General features: G+C 44.7%; 5 non-coding genes across 5 annotated transcripts; 2 read left to right on the forward strand and 3 right to left on the reverse strand.

Annotated features, from left to right (window-relative positions):
• Window positions 1–16,124: 16,124 nt before the first annotated feature.
• Window positions 16,125–16,198, reverse strand: trnam-cau (transfer RNA methionine (anticodon CAU)). Its single transcript has one exon. It is a non-coding gene; the product is annotated as a tRNA-Met (tRNA).
• Window positions 16,199–16,292: 94 nt separating this feature from the next.
• On the forward strand, window positions 16,293–16,375 carry trnal-cag (transfer RNA leucine (anticodon CAG)). The gene has a single exon. It is a non-coding gene; the product is annotated as a tRNA-Leu (tRNA).
• A 666-nt stretch (window positions 16,376–17,041) lies between these two features.
• trnam-cau (transfer RNA methionine (anticodon CAU)) lies at window positions 17,042–17,115 on the reverse strand. Its single transcript has one exon. It is a non-coding gene; the product is annotated as a tRNA-Met (tRNA).
• A 95-nt stretch (window positions 17,116–17,210) lies between these two features.
• trnal-cag (transfer RNA leucine (anticodon CAG)) lies at window positions 17,211–17,293 on the forward strand. Its single transcript has one exon. It is a non-coding gene; the product is annotated as a tRNA-Leu (tRNA).
• Window positions 17,294–17,959: 666 nt separating this feature from the next.
• trnam-cau (transfer RNA methionine (anticodon CAU)) lies at window positions 17,960–18,033 on the reverse strand. The gene has a single exon. It is a non-coding gene; the product is annotated as a tRNA-Met (tRNA).
• Window positions 18,034–18,398: the final 365 nt, after the last annotated feature.

Consider the following 18,398-nt stretch of genomic DNA (forward strand, 5'->3'; position numbering starts at 1 on the left):
TGGCACACCCTGGCACATTGGCACAGCCTGGAACATTGGCACACCCTGGAAACCTGGTGCTGATGGTATAAGTATATTTGGTACCATCTGCAGTGATGCTCCAGATGCAGATGGTGTCAGCAACGTCTGACTCTGCGCTGGTGCCTTGGGTCTGAGAGGGGGTCGCCCAACAGAAGTCTGCCTCTGCTTTGCCTGACCAGCTGTGCTCTCTGGTAGCTTGTACTGGTGCTGCTCCCCTGGTTGTTCTGGCTCAGTCCGTAGACGTTTGGCTACCTGGAGAGGCTCATGAGCTACAGGGAGGGGCTGAGGCAACTGAATGCCCTGAAGCAGCACAGACAGCTCCTGCTTTTTCTGTCTTTTGTTATACCACTGAATCAGGGTGTTCTGGTTAACCTCCACCAGCTGCATGGATGTTCCTCCCATCACCAAGCTGTTGCCCAGTACAAGCTGCCTTATCCTGCGATAGTCTTGCAGGATCAGAGACCATCTTGACAGGGCTCCCTTGCCTTTTCTTTTGGGGCTTGGGTGGACAGTGCAAAGTCTGATGAAGATGGTCTCCACCAGACGGCAACAGTCAGGCCACTGAGCAGGTGCGCTGCTTGCACCCAGCACACATCTGGTGGTGCTCTCTACACCAGGGTGAGTGGGCTTCTTCGGGACCTTGAAGCGTCCACACAGCAGTCTCTTTCGGCATCGACTGTCATACACCACCCGTTCCTTGTCCCGGTCATCCAGGTTCTGCCAAAGAGCAATTATGGTGTTGGCTTCCTGGTTGGTCAGGCTGAGGGCTGTGTGGTCCCGGAGATCCACCAGATATTCTGCAAGCTGGTCCACATCTTGATAACCCGGGATATTTTGGTAGTCAACAGCCTATTAAAAAACTCAAACATGCAATACAATTATTACATCACATCTGTCTAATGCATAATTCCATAACTGATTGTGTTATTTTCCTGTTTATCACCGTAAAGCACTGTATAGTACAAAGCAGAGAGCGCCATTCTTGACATTTTACAAAGCACCAAATAAATAAAGATGACTTGACTTGATGTGTATTTGCAGCTTACAAATGAGTTTAGGCTGTACTTTTAAATGTAAAATATGTGGAAAGTCTGGATTTAAAGCACTGGATGTTAATTCATCATAATTATTCTAGTTAATTTGAAAGACATACAAAGGAGTAGTATTTACCGTCTCTTCTTCATCAACATCCTGACCAGCATCCTCTGGCTCTGAGGGGAAACAGATGTTTCAGAGGGAACAGGTGTGACAGCAGTCCCTGAGGGTCCAGGTGATAAAGGAGACTGTGTGAGGACAAGTTTGGGGTCAGGGACCAGTGAAGGGGATGTGGAGCCCAGTACAGGTGTGACACTGCTGGTGACCAGGGTGGAAGAACCCAGTGTCAGTGTGGAAGAGGGTGGTGACAGAACAGCCTCCGGATCTGCTATTGTGTGATCCTCGCTGATGTCACAGAAGCCCTCATCTCGCTCCTCCACACTGAGGTCCTCAATGAGCTCTGCCGTCTGCTCAGAGTCAGGATTCATGTCCTGCAGTGCCTGACCAGTCTGCTGGAACAGATACTGCACTCCAATGAGCTCACCTGAAATAAAAACAATAAACAAACGGAAATTAAATAGAATGTTGTGTATCATATTTGATACATTAGGCTTTTGTAGTAGCTCATATAGTGTGAGAATATAGAGCTCATCGTCAAGGAGAAAAAAAACAAAACAGTTTTATTTAGAGGCCCAACACGTTTAATTATGTGGGCAAAACATGAAATGAAATGCAATACAATGATGATTGAGAGAAAAGTCTGATGATCATTTTGATATTTACATGTAACATGATTTTCTAATCAAGTGAACCCAAGCGGCTTCAGTCTAGTAACTAGTCATTAAATATTAGTAACAATATAAAAGTTATTCTTACAATTACTTTATAAAATCAGTAAAGGTTTCACAATGAAAAGAAACGTGAAGCACGAGCTGAAGGTGGACACTTTTACAATTATACTAAAAGACTATAATCAATCAGACGACAGAGGGCATGTTTCCTAAAAAGTTTTGATCATGTTGATCATTTAGAGTCCTTTAGAAACTTGCATATAAATTATGATACAATCGACTCTATAGGGTTAAATCTGACATATAGATGGAGGTTACACAGAAATTGCAAGTTGATAAAATAAAAAATATATACAATAATTCTCACCGGTGTAACAAGCAGGGGGACAAAACGTGGGGACCACTTTCCTGCCAAACAGCTTTTCATAATTGCCGTTTACACAGTGAACAAGTTCTCCTGTGTAGCTGCGCAAAGCTGATGGCTCCGATGACAGGGAAGCAGCCTCCCGGTCCTGGTTCCACCGGTGTAGACCCTCCAGCAGATAAATCTGAAAGTTCAGACTGTTTGCACTGGTCCCTGTAAATAGACACAACAGTGTTTAGGAGGTGTTAAAGGAACACACAAAAACACTTAATGCTCTTTCTTTACACATGCACAGTGTGTGTGACAAAGACAATACCTGGGATGAAACGGTTCAGGTGTAAATGAAAGGACTCGAGAGAAGTGGAGCCTCTGGCACATCTGTAGGTCTTTAGAAGCACACCTCCCTTGTTTAGGCTCCCTGTCTCTGTATAGAGCACAACACCAGGGGGGTCTTGAATGCATTTCACATGCTTCTTCTGGACATTCCAGATGTGCTCCATCCTTTTTCGGTCCAGGAGAGGAACACCCAGGGAGTCTTTGCCCTTGCTGCTCAGGAGCTCTGTAAGCAGCCGCTCAAGGAGAAGGATGGTAGTCTCCTCTCCACAGGTCCTCCTCCGGCAATGGAGTGCCAGCTCATTCCTGGTAAGATGCTTGTTGACATCTTCATCTGTCAGCGCAGGCCAACCCTGGGATATCAACAGCTCTCTCTTTGCTTTGCGAAGCATAGAAACATCAGCCGCATCCCACTCAAAAATGCACGCTGACAGCCGTGACATGAAGATGGGATACAGCTGATGGGCATCAGTTGTACACCCCATGGCAATCCTGCGCATAAAATGCCAGATGTCCAAGCGAATCATGAGATCAGGCCACCCTCTGAATCTGGTTTTCAGCTTGGTCTCACCCACATCAGTGCAGCAGCCACAGTCCACGTACAAAACAGCAGGTGGATCCACACTAGCCTGCTGGTACCTTTTCACCAGACCATCGACCATCATGTCCAGTCCTGCTCCTTCCTGTGCTGTCAGCACACTCATGAGAACCTGACCAAACTCATTGCCAACAGAGGTAAGCCAGAGTCCCGTTCCCCTTGCCGTCCCAGCCAGCTTCTTAGTGATCTGCAGTAGATGACAGGAAGCATGCAATGCAATTAAACATCACACCATGTAGAATATGATACTCATGCTCTGATAATGATATAACAGTAAACACCATAAATTAACAAAAATCCCCTGCTAACCTTTTTAGTGGAATCCATCTTCAAGACTGAACCATACGTAGATGTTATCCTTGCATGGATTTCATCCAGCCTTGTCAGGATGTCTTGGCTGTACACGGTGAGCAGCCACTTGCAGCTTGGGACCACTGTAGGCTCTGGAGGTTCCTGGAATTGTATTTGCAACACCCCGGGTCGTTTGAGGAAGTCCACACATTGGGTGGTGTACCGGGCCATACGCTGGAGCCACTCCACACTGTGGTTCTCACGCAGCTGTTTGATGACCCGCTTGGGACTGTTGCCTAGGCCACGCTCACGCAGGAGCCGAATGACTCTCATATCACAGGCATACCTTAGGAAAAGCAAAATCCACACATTCATATATTTTACATAATTGATTTGTAAAGTATTTGCAAACATATGTGATGATGGGCTATCAACTGGATGTGGAATTAAAGTGCCCTTACTTCCGCGTGAGGATGACCCGAAATTCAGAGCGATGGCCCAGATCCAGCTGTTGCAGGACAGTCTGACTCCAGGACACATGCGAGGCTTTACACTTGGTACAGATGAGGGTTTCTGTGACCATGTTGTACATCCTATCGATGTCCAGAACCTGCCGTGCCCTTTTGTGCAGACCGCCTCCAATCAGCTGATGCTGCCCGCAGGCAGAATTGGGACAGAGAGCCTTGATCTTCCACAGCTTGTACGGCATCCACAGCAACAGAGCATGACAAAAAAATCTGTCTGGAGCTGGAGCCTGGTTGTAAATAAGTGCTGGCTGTGGTGGGTAATACCAGAGCTGTAGGTTGTCTCGAAGCTCTGGTTTTCCCTTGGGCCCCATTTTAAAAAGCCTGCTGGCAATCCACCTGTGATCCTCTGGTGGCAAAGTGTCCGACCACAAACGATGCAGTCGAACTGCAGATGCATCTTGCAGTAATGCCCCCGAAGGAGTAGTCTGTGAAGGAAAAAGACAAAACATTTAGTCAAGCAGGTCATTTATTTAATTACCGCTTTATCTATCCAAGACTACCCTCATATAAAATAGAAAATATTGGATGTCAAATACGTACTTAAGGTTATAGAATAAAATGTATACATTTGTTCCAATAGTTTTCAGAATTGTGTCAGCTGCTAGCACTAATTTGTGTGACTCTACTGAGTTGTGACAGTTAATATGCAAATTCAATTATTTTGGACCAATAAAATTTGAAATTACTTACCGAGACAACATGCAATGAAATATAATATATGTTGCATATATAACAAGAGAAAGAAACAGTCATAACTGTCCAATAATTTTAACTAATCCTAGATGGAATTATACAATACTGTTTAAAGGTCTATGTTCAGTAAGATTCTTTTTGTTTTTGAAATATGATTAAAATACAGTCAAAAACAGTAATAGTGGGAAATAATATTGCAATTTAGGATCGCCGCTTATTTGAATCTGTTTTCAAAAGTATTTTGTCATGATCCTGGTTCCCTTCTCGTGTTTTATTGGTCTCTGTCTCCCTCTTCTGGTCATTCTCTGTATCTGTTCCCTTTTGCTCGCTCTCACTCTTCATTCACTTATCTTCCCCAGCTGTTTCTCATCTTCTCATTATCGCACCTGTTCTCTATCATTTCATTAGCTTCTCTCTATTTCTAGTCTCTTGTGTTCCACTCTAGTTTGTCGGATTATTGTTGACCGTCACGTTTGTTACCGCTATTGATCTCCTGTTATTTGTTATGTCCTGTCTAGTCCAGTTGTCAGTTATCCACCTGCTACTTTACCAGATCAGCGGTTACCTGTGTTGAGTCCAGAAGAGGTGTGAGGGATCTGCGCTTCTCCAGTCCACGAGACCTGCTGCGAGCGCTTCTCTGTTTCTTCACGAACATTTTGAGACATTTCTGTTGATCGGCCGTTTCGGCTCTGCCTTGTTTTTTCATTAAAGACTGTTAACCTGCTTTTCGTCTCCTGAAGTTTCCTCACGCAGCAGTCTTCGTGACAGAATAATCCGACCACCATGAATCCAGCTGATGGGCAACCCATTCAGAACGTGCTTGAGATCCAGGGAGCCATGCTGGGGAGACACGAAGAGGAACTCGCAGCCGCTCGCCAGGCTGTTGAGACGCTGGCTTCCCAGATGTCTGATTTGTCTGGGCAGTTTCATCTTCTTCGAACAGATCCGGTCCGGTCCTCTGATTCCTCCGCTTCCGAGCCACGTGTGAATAATCCCCCCTGCTATGCGGGTGAGCCTACCGAGTGCATGTCTTTTCTAACCCAATGTGAAGTTGTGTTTTCGCTTCAGCCACACACTTATTCTGAACAACGGACTCGCATAGCCTACATCATCTCACTTCTCAAGGGACGGGCTCGTGAGTGGGGAACAGCGGTCTGGAATTCCGAAGCCATCTGCCTCGACAGTTATTCCCTTTTTAAGGACGAGATGTTACGAGTGTTCGACCGTTCGGTGGGGGGACCGGAGGCTTCTCGTCAGTTATCCACTCTGCGTCAGGGAAGACGCTCTGTCGCCGACTTCTCGGTGGAATTCCGCACGCTCTCTACCTCTTGTGGCTGGAACGAGCCCGCGCTGGTAGCGCGCTTTGTCGAAGGGTTAAACGCCGAGATCAGGGATGAGGTTCTGGCTCGTGAGATACCATCTTTCCTCAACCCCCTCATTGATTTGGCTCTACGTGTGGAGGAACGTTTTGAGTTGCGTCGACGAGCACGTCCAGCGGCCCCGCCTTCTCTCTCATCGTCTATCGGCTTCCCTGCTACTGCACCTGCGGCGGACCAGGAACCCATGCAGCTGGGTGGAATCCGGATCTCTGCTTCAGAACGCTAGCGTCGAATTATGAACCGTCTGTGTCTTTATTGCGCCGCTAACAACCATTTCGTCACCTCCTGTCCTTTAAAAGACAAAGCTCCCCAGTAAAGCGAGGGTTACTGGTGAGCGCATCTTCTCTAAGCCCTCCGCCGCCTTCTCGGACTATTTTTTCTGTTCATCTCCGCTGGTCCGACTCTTCTATAGATTGTCAGGCTCTTATTGACTCTGGTTCCGAGGGCAATTTTGTGGACGAGGCCTGGGCTCTTAGGCATGGCGTTCCCCTCATTGATCTTCAGGAGCCCACCACTATTTACACCTTGGATAGACGGGTTCTCGCCAGGGTTCACCATTCTACTGCCCCCTTGAGTCTCACCGTGTCCGGTAACCACCGCGAGACCATTTCATTTCTGGTGTTTCATTCCCCTAATATACCTGTGGTGCTGGGTCATCCGTGGCTGGTAGAACATAACCCCCAGATTAACTGGTCCAAGAACACAATCTTGTCATGGAATCTCTCGTGTCATGCTAAGTGTTTGGTGTCTGCTGTGTTTCCTGTGTCTTCTGTCTCTGTTTTTCAGGAGGAGCCAGGTGATTTGTCAGGAGTTCCCGAGGAGTATCGCGATTTGCGAGCGGTTTTCAGTCGATCCCGGGCGGCATCCCTTCCACCTCATCGCCCGTATGACTGCAGCATTGAGCTTCTTCCTGGAACTACTCCTCCTCGGGGAAGGCTTTATTCTCTCTCTGTCCCGGAGCGTCAGGCGTTAGAGAAGTATCTCTCTGAATCCTTAGACGCTGGCACCATAGTTTCCTCTTCCTCTCCGGCTGGTGCAGGGTTCTTTTTTGTGAAGAAGAAGGACGGCTCGTTACGTCCCTGCATCGATTACAGAGGTTTGAATGACATAACTGTCAAGAACCGCTACCCCTTGCCACTTATGTCATCAGCCTTTGAAATCTTGCAGGGAGCTAACTTCTTCACAAAACTGGATCTTCGCAACGCGTATCACCTAGTCCGCATCAAGGAGGGTGATGAATGGAAGACCGCTTTTAATACCCCGCTGGGCCACTTTGAGTACCGGGTTTTACCGTTCGGCCTGGTCAACGCTCCTGCTGTATTTCAAGCTTTGGTCAATGACGTTCTGCGAGACATGCTAAACGTTTTTGTCTTCGTCTACCTTGATGACATTTTGATTTTCTCTCCGTCTTTACAGGTTCCTGTGCAGCATGTACGTCGAGTCCTCCAACGACTTTTAGAGAACAAATTGTTCGTCAAAGCCGAGAAATGCACGTTTCATGCTCAGTCTGTTACATTTCTCGGCTCCGTCATCTCGGCACAGAGCATCAGTATGGACCCAGCTAAAGTTCGCGCGGTCACCGATTGGCCAACACCCGACTCTCGTATTGCGCTCCAACGTTTTTTAGGGTTCGCTAACTTTTACCGTAAGTTTATAAAGAACTTTAGTCAGGTGGCCGCTCCGCTAACCACTTTAACTTCTGTCAAGTCTCGTTTTGTCTGGAGTAACGCGGCTCAGACCGCCTTTGATCATCTTAAGACATTGTTTACGACCGCGCCGGTTCTCGTCACCCCTGACACTTCTAAGCCTTTCATTGTCGAGGTTGATGCCTCAGAGGTAGGAGTAGGAGCCATCCTCTCGCAGCAGTCTTCTGCTGACGAGAGGATCCATCCTTGCGCTTTCTTTTCGCATCGTCTCTCTCCGTCTGAACGAAACTATGACGTGGGTAATCGCGAACTTCTCGCCGTCCGTTTAGCCCTGGGAGAATGGCGCCACTGGCTAGAGGGGTCTTCCTTTCCGTTCGTGGTCTGGACAGACCACCGAAATCTTGAGTACATCCGATCCGCTAAGAGACTCAACGCTCGTCAGGCTCGTTGGTCTCTATTCTTTGCTCGTTTCGATTTCTCCCTCTCCTACCGCCCTGGTTCTAAGAATTTAAAGCCTGACGCGCTGTCTCGTCAATTCTCCTCCCCCGAGTCGTCACCCATTGAGTCTATCCTTCCTCAGGAACGAGTGGTAGGGGCTGTTACTTGGGGAATAGAACGAACCGTCAAGCGCGCGCTTTCTCCCGCAATAACTCCACGTGGCTGCCCTAAGGGTTCATTATTTGTTCCCCCCTCCGCTCGTCGTGCCGTTCTTCAGTGGGGCCACCCCTCCAAGCTTTTCGCCCATCCTGGGGTTAGGGGTACTATTGCGTCTGTGTCTCAGAAATTTTGGTGGCCCACTCGGGAACGTGATATCCGTCGTTTCATTGCGGGATGTCCTGTCTGTGCTCAGACTAAGGTTAGTAATAGACCTCCCGCTGGTCTCCTTAGACCGTTGCCTGTTCCGTCACGTCCGTGGGCTCAGATTGGCCTTGATTTTATTACAGGACTTCCTCCTTCGGGTGGAAAGACTGTAATTCTTACTGTCGTCGATCGATTTTCGGAAGCGGCTCGCTTTGTCCCTCTTCCAAAGCTTCCCTCCGCCAAGGAGACCGCCCAAATTGTTGTCGATCACATTTTTAAGATCCACAGTCTCCCTGAGAATATCGTATCCGATAGAGGGCCACAGTTCGCTTCCCTGTTTTGGAAAGAGTTCTGTCGCCTCATCGGAGCCACGGTCAGCCTTTCCTCGGGTTTTCACCCCCAGACCAATGGACAAGCTGAACGCGCTAATCAGACCATTGGCCGAATTCTGCGTAGCCTCGTGTACCGCAACCCTGCCTCCTGGTCTGAGCAACTTCCATGGGCAGAGTACGCGTTCAATTCCGCTCCCTCGTCCGCCACCGGCCTGTCTCCTTTTCAGAGCTGTTTAGGGTACCAACCCTCTCTCTTTCCTTCCTCGAGTCCGGAATCTAATGTTCCATCTGTAAATACGTTTATCCAACGCTGCAAACGAACCTGGAGGACGGTGAGATCCGCTCTTTTAAGGTCTCGCTCCATCACCCGTCGGTCTGCTAACAGACGTCGTATCAAGAGTCCCCGTTATGTCATTGGTCAAAGAGTGTGGCTTTCCACCGCCAATCTCCCTCTCCAGTATCCGTCTCGTAAACTGGCTCCCAAATTTATTGGGCCCTATCGCATAATTCCAGTCCTTAGCCCTGTCTCTGTGAGGCTCAGATTGCCATCCAATCTCCGCCGTGTTCACCCCGTGTTTCATGTCTCTTCTCTCAAGCCCGTTGTTCGCCCACCCCCCCGCCCTGTTAACCCTCCGGTTCGTGTCGAGGGCTCCCCAGTCTACCGGGTCCGTAAGATCCTTGATGTCAGTCCTCGTGGTCGTGGCCATCAGTTTTTGGTCGACTGGGAGGGTTATGGTATTGAGGAGAGAAGCTGGATTCCCGCCCGGGATGTCCTGGACCGCTCGCTCATCGACGACTTCTTTCGCTCTCGTCAGTCTTCCTCTTTGAGTGCGCCAGGGGGCGCACTTTGAGGAGGGGGAACTGTCATGATCCTGGTTCCCTTCTCGTGTTTTATTGGTCTCTGTCTCCCTCTTCTGGTCATTCTCTGTATCTGTTCCCTTTTGTTCGCTCTCACTCTTCATTCACTTATCTTCCCCAGCTGTTTCTCATCTTCTCATTATCGCACCTGTTCTCTATCATTTCATTAGCTTCTCTCTATTTCTAGTCTCTTGTGTTCCACTCTAGTTTGTCGGATTATTGTTGACCGTCACGTTTGTTACCGCTATTGATCTCCTGTTATTTGTTATGTCCTGTCTAGTCCAGTTGTCAGTTATCCACCTGCTACTTTACCAGATCAGCGGTTACCTGTGTTGAGTCCAGAAGAGGTGTGAGGGATCTGCGCTTCTCCAGTCCACGAGACCTGCTGCGAGCGCTTCTCTGTTTCTTCACGAACATTTTGAGACATTTCTGTTGATCGGCCGTTTCGGCTCTGCCTTGTTTTTTCATTAAAGACTGTTAACCTGCTTTTCGTCTCCTGAAGTTTCCTCACGCAGCAGTCTTCGTGACATATTTACAGTTTTTTTCAATCGCTAAAAAAAGCTCTTACCCATACTTCAGATACTTTTTCCTAAACTCTTAACACAGACTCACACCAACAAAACACAATTGGCCACATGGATAATTTTCTTCTCAAGAACACATTTTGTTACAGATTTTTATGATTGTTTACACACTAAAATAAAAATTTCCACGCAATTTGCAAAATTCTACTCCAATGAGCAAAACCCCTCCACAGATTTGCACAACATTACACACAATGTCTGCTTTACCCTTTTAGCAAAACATTACACACAGTGATTTGTAAAACTCTACACACATTTTCACACCTTAGACACAGATAAGAATTGTGAGGTTACTTCCTTGTCATTACAAAGCCCCGGATTGCCATTGACCACACTAATGAATGAATTGGATATGCACATACATCAGGCGTGGAAGCACACATGTGCTAATTTGAAAACGCATCACTCAGGAGTGCTATAAAAGGCAGCAGGTGAGTTCACCTGTCTTCAACAAAAATGGAAGGAGCTAGAAGAAGAAGAAGAAGAAGAGTGAGAATAAGAGGGGGGGCTCAAAGAGGAGATGAAGGAGGTAGAGGAAGAGGAGAAGGAGGTAGAGGAAGAGGAGAAGGAGGTAGATGAAGAGGAGAAGGAGGTAGAGGAAGAGGAGAAGGAGGTAGAGGAAGAGGAGAAGGAGGTAGAGGAAGAGGAGAAGGAGGTAGAGGAAGAGGAGAAGGAGGTAGAGGAAGAGGAGAAGGAGGTAGAGGAAGAGATGAAGGAGGTAGATGAAGAGGAGAAGGAGGTAGAGGAAGAGGAGAAGGAGGTAGAGGAAGAGGAGAAGGAGGTAGAGGAAGAGGTGAAGGAGGTAGATGAAGAGGAGAAGGAGGTAGAGGAAGAGGAGAAGGAGGTAGAGGAAGAGGAGAAGGAGGTAGAGGAAGAGGTGAAGGGGTAGATGAAGAGGAGAAGGAGGTAGAGGAAGAGGAGAAGGAGGTAGAGGAAGAGGAGAAGAAGGTAGAGGAAGAGGTGAAGGAGGTAGATGAAGAGGAGAAGGAGGTAGAGGTTTTCAAAATTGCGTGTAAACAATTGAAAAAAACTGTAAATATATACTAACTCTTCATTTCAAAATAGAACACATCTTTCTCTGCACACACTAACTTTACCAAAACACTGGAAATCTGACTCAGAATGAAATTATTCTGTCAAAGAATAACACTTGTTTTCACTTCACAAGGTACATGCAGTCAATCAAAGTACTAGGGTTTCAAAATACTGGCTATTGTATTACAAAAACTTCATAGACTTTTGTGTTTCAGTTTTACAGGTATTTGCATACAAAACATGCAATCCACCATTTTTACACTAAATGTATTGGTTGGGAACTGTATGTCCACATGTACAGTATTCCAGTAAAAAGCAAATCAGTTTTTTTTCCCTTTACTGTTTACCAGCCTCTCTTAGCGAAAGACCGTGGTTGATTACATGGTCAATGAGAGTGGCACGAATTTCATCACTGACTACTGTTCTTGCAGCCTTTGGAAGTGCTTAGGCCTGCTCTTCTCCCTGGCCCTGCTCCTCTCACTGCACCTCTCATCTCTCACTGCACCTCTCACTGCACATCTCACTGCACCTCTCACTGCACCTCTCACTGCACCTCTCACTGCACATCTCACTGCACATCTCACTGCACATCTCACTGCACCTCTCACTGCACATCTCACTGCACCTCTCACTGCACCTCTCACTGCACATCTCACTGCACCTCTCACTGCACCTCTCACTGCACATCTCACTGCATCTCTCACTGCACATCTCACTGCATCTCTCACTGCATCTGTCACTTCATCTGTCACTGCACATCTCACTGCATCTCTCACTGCATCTGTCACTGCACATCTCACTGCATCTCTCACTGCACCTCTCACTGGGCCTGCTCTTCTCCCTGGGCCCCTTGCTCTTACTCTTCCTCGTCCAGACATTACAGTGTTTGTCTTTTTCTGTTTCCAAAAACATCACTCCTCAAAGTCCTCCTTTTAATGTAAAAGTGTCAATGTAACAGAAAAAAATAACCCCTGCCACTGAGTCTAAGCCAGACTGGAATCAGCTATGTTTGGCCCAATTTACCCAACATAAATCAGGTGTGTGTCAATTATTCAATTGTTTGTTTATTATCAGCTGAGATATATTGTTTTTGAACTGATATCATTGAAGAAGCCGAGGTTTTTATAGTGTATCTAAGGTTTGGAATATTGTTTTTGCTATTGTGGGGTGGTGTGTGTTAACATTTGTAAATACTACAAAAACAATACATAATTTTGTTGGGAGGTATAGCTTGTCTGTTAAGAAAATGTAAGCATTGTGGAAATGTGTTCACTGACTGCATATTGTGTGAAAACTGTATATTAATGCTCTTAATTCATTATGATAAGATTTCCTGCATACAAAATATATTTCTAAAAAGTGCACAGATGTGGAATGTGTCTTAAAATGCAATGTGGATTATGCCAGTACTTACAGAGACAGTGGTGCTTGGTGTAGGGGCACTGGACACTGCTGCGCTGGGTTGGTCAACAGCCTGAGATGTTTCCTGGAATACAAAATATGTTTCTAAAAAGTGCACAGATGTGGAATGTGTCTTAGAATGCAATGTGGATTATGCCAGTACTTACAGAGACAGTGGTGCTTGGTGTAGGGGCACTGGACACTGCTGCGCTGGGTTGGTCAACAGCCTGAGATGTTTCCTGGAATACAAAATATGTTTCTAAAAAGTGCACAGATGTGTAATTTGTCTTAGAATGCAATGTGGATTATGCCAGTACTTACAGAGACAGTGGTGCTTGGTGTAGGGGCACTGGACACTGCTGCGCTGGGTTGGTCAACAGCCTGAGATGGTCTCCTAGCCACACTCAGATTTGGCTTTGCAGCAGCAATGTGGGACCCACCAAATCATGGTTTGGTAAACTAAAAAAGGGCAAAACAATTTCAATGAAAAGACAAATTGAATTGTAACAGCACATTGGCCAAAAATATAATAAAATGTAAAATGAGAAAATATCTATTGATCCTATCATTCATTATATAACTAAAGGACCTGCTTTCTTTCTATAACTTATTTTTTTGTCTGTGTATTACCACACTCTACTACTTATACAGATTGAAATAAGCACAGTTAGAATAGAAAAATGTGTGGGAAGGTATTGCTAGAATGTGAGTATATAGTAATTTAACAAGTACCTTTTAAAAATGACTTAAAATCAAAAATAGTTTGCACATAGTTTGTAAGAGAAAGCGTTTATTAACAGTAATGAAGGTTACCCTTGAAATGGCAACAAAGCAGATTCATGATGACTTAATTAATAATACGTGTATAATTAATTGTGCATAAGTGGAATGTTACCTGAGAAATACAGAATGAAAGACGTAGCTTCAGTAGCCAGTTGGAAAAATCAAGAGAGATGCTATGAAGGACGCGAGTGTCCTTTAACCCATAATGGCAAAGCCCAATTAGAGAGGAAGAGGAGAATGCAAGAGCAGAGCCCAGAGAAGAAAGAGAGATCACATAGGTTACATTGTTCTTTCACCATTTTACTTGATCTAAACCAACCTGAGACAGTGAAACTGACCAATAAGCAGACTACAGCCGCCCCTGTACAAGGTGTCACAGCTGGCAGGTAGGTGTAAAAACATACCAGCCATTTCCACTGAACTTAAACCTTTATACTAAACGTATATTAAAACTGCAATTATATATATATAAAAAAAATGTTATTACCTTTGACAAACTTGGTATAATTTTAGAAGTAGGCTGGGGTGGGAGCTGACGCTGACTCTGCGCCATGACCTCCTGTGCTGGTCCAGTAGCGGCAGACTGTTGTTCAACAACCCTTGGTGCTTGTCCAATAGAGGCTGTGGCCTGCTTAAGACAACCACAAAAATACATAGGCTACAATAATTGTTGAACGAGAAGAATTTGTTCAGTAAATTATACATATATAAAAAAAATACAAGTTACATCTTTACATTGTTACCTTTTGAGTGTGAAAACCACATATGCACTTTGGGACCGCTCCGAGCAAGGTTGTCTGGCCGCGAGACTGCATCGGACATCTTTCAATCTGTAAACATTATCACACATATAACATAGAATACATGCATTTCGAACTTATCAGTATGAATGCCACATTAATTTATTGTAGTCTGTCATTTATTTTTATTCATGTTCTTTGAAGGGGAGATACAAACTGTAAAATTAGAGATAAAGAGTGAGTAAAGTTTGTATCCTCCTTTAAAAGAACAAGAGAGGAACATTTCACACCTTCAAAAAAACATCCATTCACTCAACATCCCCACCCCCACTGCCTCAAATCTCTGAATCTCCCAGTGCAAAAAAAGGTTTTTTTTTTACATAAATAAACATAAATCTCAAATACCTGCAACATTATCTACATACATATCTATAAATAATGATGACATTGAATTAAATGATTAGGATTACAATTATTACATCATGCAAAGGTGACAAAAGCACACTCACCCTTTGGTACACGTCATGCCACTTTTTCTGTCGAGGAGCTGGCCTGTTACCCTCATTTGATGGCCAAACTCCTGTGCTGGCAAACTTTTTTAGCCTTGCAATCCAGTCAGTATCTGACATGGCTTTATGGGATTTTTTGCCAGACATTTTTTTGTTGGGGGGCTAACGGTTAGGTTATATCGTTTTGAACAAAACTACTATAATACAAATTATTTCTTTAAAAAAAGCACACACGATATTTACAATTATAATATATACAATTATATACAAATATAAAATTACATTGTCCGAAAATACAGTTAAAGTTACCGAAAAATAAGTTTCGCAGTCCTCCGTTAAAATGATGATGCCTGACCTCCGTGACAGTGATGCTCGACGTCTGAACTTTTTGACCTCTGACACGCCCCTCAGGATATGTCATTACTTCGTACACCTTCGGCTCAGTTCGGCAACTTGATTGACACTAGGCTAGCTTCCTGACTCCTCCTCCTAGCGGTGCTAAGCGTAAACGTGCCATCGACATTTCCTTGTACTCTGATTGGTCAAATGTCGAAAATGATAAGGAAAAAGTCAAGAATGGCGCTCTCTGATTGGCTGCAAATGTTATAGCGCGTCGACGTGATTGGCTGTGGCGTTCAACATTGTTCAACATTATCCCCATTTTGACAGACTATCCTTCGGCAGCTGGCGTTCAGGTCGCAGTCTCCCCTGGAGGCGTGGGTTCGAATCCCACTTCTTACAAACCTAACCTTTGGCTGCGGGCTCAAGCTAGGTTCTTTAACCCTCTGGCAAGTTTATCCAGAAATGCAGTAATGTTGACAAAGCACTGCAATTCAGTTCATGCTAGAATTAACCAAACATTAAAGTAACACTGACCTGCAGTACATGACCTTTATAGTAACACTTTAGTGCAATGTATGGGATTATATGGCACTTGGAATTTCAAGTCATGACATTTCAGAAAAAATTGACATGTTGAATCGGATTCAACTGAATTTCACGAAATGACATGTTGTGATGTTTACCGGAAGAAGATGCAGTAGAATTTCATGGCAAGGATTCTTGGAAATTTCTTGGAATGAAATGTCATGGGTTTGGGGGCATGGGGTGGAGTGTCATGACACAAGATTCAAGGAATGTCATGTAAAACATTACATTAGCATTAACAAGACATGCCATTAGAATGAAAGAATGATATAAGCCTTAACAAAACATTGTAACAACACTGACACATATGACATGAATATGAGAGTAATACTATTACTGCATTTGTTCAACATTAGTCTTAAAAAAACACTGGATTTCAATTACAGTGCATATCAAGAAATGGACAAAGGCATAAAAGGGAATACAGAAAGCAGCTCCTTTATTTACACGGTCCCGTGTATCAAAAAGCACCATTCTGCCCCGTGTGAGGCTCGAACTCACGACCTTCAGATTATGAGACTGACGCGCTGCCTAACTGCGCCAACGTGGCATGTGCTGTGACTCAGGTGAGCGTTGACCCCTAGATTCTAAATCACCTGCCATTCCGTGTAGGTGGAAAAATGCTGCTCACCACTAGCCATCATGTCAGGATTGCCGAGCGGTCTAAGGCGCTGCGTTCAGGTCGCAGTATCCCCTGGAGGCGTGGGTTCGAATCCCACTTCTGACAAACCTAACCTTTGGCTGCGGGCTCAAGCTAGAGTCTTTAACCCTCTGGCAAGTTTTTCCAGAAATGCAATAATGTTGACAAAGCACTGCAATTCAGTTCATGCTAGAATTAACCAAACATTAAAGTAACACTGACCTGCAGTACATGACCTTTATGGTAACACTTTAGTACAATGTATGGGATTCTATGGCACTTGGAATTTCAAGTCATGACATTTCAGAAAAAATGGACATGTTGATTGAATCGGATTCAACTGAATTTCACGAAATGACATGTTGTGATGTTTACCGGAAGAAGATGCAGTAGAATTTCATGGCAAGGATTCTTGGAAATTTCTTGGAATGAAATGTCATGGGTTTGGGGGCATGGGGTGGAGTGTCATGACACAAGATTCAAGGAATGTCATGTAAAACATTACATTAGCATTAACAAGACATGCCATTAGAATGAAAGAATGATATAAGCCTTAACTAAACATTGTAACAACATTGACAGATATGACATGAATATGAGAGTAATACTATTACTGCATTTGTTCAACATTAGTCTTAAAAAAACACTGGATTTCAATTACAGTGCATATAAAGAAATGGACAAAGACATAAAAGGGAATACAGAAAGCAGCTCCTTTATTTACACGGTCCCGTGTATCAAAAAGCACCATTCTGCCCCGTGTGAGGCTCGAACTCACGACCTTCAGATTATGAGACTGACGCGCTGCCTAACTGCGCCAACGAGGCATGTGCTCTGACTCGGGTGAGCGGTGAAGCCCTAGATTCTAGATCATCTGCCATTCCGTGTAGGTGCAAAAATGCTGCTGTCCACTGGGCGTCATGTCAGGATGGCCGAGCGGTCTAAGGCGCTGCGTTCAGGTCGCAGTCTCCCCTGGAGGCGTGGGTTCGAATCCCACTTCTGACAAACCTAACCTTTGGCTGCGGGCTCAAGCTAGAGTCTTTAACCCTCTGGCAAGTTTATCCAGAAATGCAATAATTATGACAAAGCACTGCAATTCAGTTCATGCTAGAATTAACCAAACATTAAAGTAACACTGACCTGCAGTACATGACCTTTATAGTAACACTTTAGTGCAATGTATGGGATTCTATGGCACTTGGAATTTCAAGTCATGACATTTCAGAAAAAATGGACATGTTGATTGAATCGGATTCAACTGAATTTCACGAAATGACATGTTGTGATGTTTACCGGAAGAAGATGCAGTAGAATTTCATGGCAAGGATTCTTGGAAATTTCTTGGAATGAAATGTCATGGGTTTGGGGGCATGGGGTGGAGTGTCATGACACAAGATTCAAGGAATGTCATGTAAAACATTACATTAGCATTAACAAGACATGCCATTAGAATGAAAGAATGATATAAGCCTTAACAAAACATTGTAACAACACTGACACATATGACATGAATATGAGAGTAATACTATTACTGCATTTGTTCAACATTAGTCTTAAAAAAACACTGGATTTCAATTACAGTGCATATGAAGAAATGGACAAAGGCATAAAAGGGAATACAGAAAGCAGCTCCTTTATTTACACGGTTCTGTGTATCAAATAGCACCATTCTGCCCCGTGTGAGGCTCGAACTCACAACCTTCAGATTATGAGACTGACGCGCTGCCTAACTGTGCCAACGAGGCATGTGCTCTGACTCGGGTGAGCGGTGAAGCCCTAGATTCTAGATCATCTGCCATTCCGTGTAATTTCAAGTCATGACATTTCAGAAAAAATGGACATGTTGATTGAATCGGATTCAACTGAATTTCACGAAATGACATGTTGTGATGTTTACCAGAAGAAGATGCAGTAGAATTTCATGGCAAGGATTCTTGGAAATTTCTTGGAATGAAATGTCATGGGTTTGGGGGCATGGGGTGGAGTGTCATGACACAAGATTCAAGGAATGTCATGTAAACATTACATTAGCATTAACAAGACATGCCATTAGAATGAAAGAATGATATAAGCCTTAACAAAACATTGTAACAACACTGACGCATATGAC

Source organism: Siphateles boraxobius, unplaced genomic scaffold (genome assembly GCF_051911475.1).
Source record: "Siphateles boraxobius isolate OS27281-9 unplaced genomic scaffold, OSU_SipBor_1 63, whole genome shotgun sequence".
NCBI lineage: Eukaryota > Metazoa > Chordata > Actinopteri > Cypriniformes > Leuciscidae > Siphateles > Siphateles boraxobius.